General features: G+C 44.4%; 1 non-coding gene across 1 annotated transcript; it reads left to right on the top strand.

The window, feature by feature from the left end:
• The first annotated feature begins 889 nt into the window (after positions 1 to 889).
• Trnae-cuc (transfer RNA glutamic acid (anticodon CUC)) lies at positions 890 to 961 on the top strand. Its single transcript has one exon. It is a non-coding gene; the product is annotated as a tRNA-Glu (tRNA).
• Positions 962 to 1,602: the final 641 nt, after the last annotated feature.

Below are 1,602 nucleotides of genomic sequence, written 5' to 3'. Positions count from 1 at the left end.
GTTCAGCTTAAGTTCATTTTCAAGGTGCTTACTTATCTTGCAAAGGCATTTTTCTGCATGTTTGCTGAATGTTAATTAGGACTTATTTGTGTTAATTTGGAGTTCCGCAGCTGAACTTTCGAACTGGAGTTCCCGGAGCAGCTTTCTTATGTCACAGCAGGACTGACTAAACAAGACAATGTCATCAGCAAATTTCAATTGGCTGAAGTGTTTTTTATTGATAAGCTGAGTTACCAAACGCCTCTTCTACGCTGTGTGCAAATAATTTTGGGTATATTGTATCTCCATGTCTCACACCTTTTATGATCGTGAACTTCATTGTTTCTTTAGGCAGAATTATGGTTCGACAATAATAACTTTAAATAATTAATTACTCCCAAGCTGGTAAGGTAATTTGTAAGTTAACACTTCTTTAGTCGACTGATAGCTAACCTGGAATATGTTTACTATCAAAATTATTACCGGTCTGGTGGGTACCCTTGTGTGCTCCAATGTTCAGTGTTCAACCATTTTGAGCAGCTACGTTGGTATTCGTAAATAGGTATCGTAAATATAAGTTATATTGCCTGCTAGATATCACGAAAAACGACAACGTTATAACAAGGCTCTCGCACGGTTTTAGGCACCTTCTTGCTCGGAAAAGGCGTTATGAATATCCCCTGCGTATGAAGTATTAATGATGGAGGTGAAAAGCAAAAACTCCCATGTGTTAGAGATTTAGAAGGACGTTAAAGATCCCCCGGTGGTGAAAACTAATCCGAAACCCTCTACTACGGCGCGCCTCATCGCCTGTGAAGCGTCGGCGCGTTAAGCCCCACAATCAATCAATTATGAACTAAGGCCACTAACATATGCCGCAAAACAGCACTTTTGCGATAATATCCCGTGTTCCGGCATGGTCTAGTGGTTAGGATACCTGGCTCTCACCCAGGAAGCTCGGGTTCGATTCCCGGTGTCGGAACGGTGTTTTTTTTTTAATTTGCAGAATTATAAACACGACAGCCTTTCATTTGTGCGCGTCAGAGATTTGTTTATTTTAATAGCGAAGCGATTTAGCAAATCCTAATTTTTCGTGTCCAAAGTTAAAAATACTAAGAAATTGCCGAGCACGCGCCCGTGAGAGCCGGCATCCCGGCGACCGTTCGGCCGTTAACAAAATGAAGAAAATGCCGAGCGCTCGTGTGTGCGTGCCTCGCAGCGACCGCCCAGCGTCCCCTGCGTACGTTTGTCAAGCCAAGCATAGCCACTTAGGGAGATTTACCAGGATTGCCAAAAGAGAAAAAAAAATGGCCGCGTATCTGCTCCTTTCGTTGCAAATGTCGACAAAAGACGATAGTCCTTCGTCGACATTTGTAAAGTATATGCTTCCCGTCTCTTTCCCGATCACCTCTCATGCTGTTCCTCTCCCGTCTCGCTTCTCCCAAAGATAAACACGCTAGAGGGTTGCTCAAGTGAATTTAAATTTGCCGCGTTTCACTGCTCCAGGCCCGGTGCGTCGATGCCAACGCTGCCGTACGGTGGAAACGCGCGTGAATCGAAGCACCCTACTCCAACGTCTATAGAACCTCGTTGCCCTACTCCACGTGCATTCCAAGCAGAACG

Source organism: Haemaphysalis longicornis, unplaced genomic scaffold (genome assembly GCF_048455015.1).
Source record: "Haemaphysalis longicornis isolate Haplotype H1 unplaced genomic scaffold, Haemaphysalis longicornis Haplotype H1 scaffold_10, whole genome shotgun sequence".
NCBI lineage: Eukaryota > Metazoa > Arthropoda > Arachnida > Ixodida > Ixodidae > Haemaphysalis > Haemaphysalis longicornis.
The sequence above is the reverse complement of the archived record's forward strand: the minus strand, read 5'-3'. Positions and strand labels throughout refer to the sequence as shown.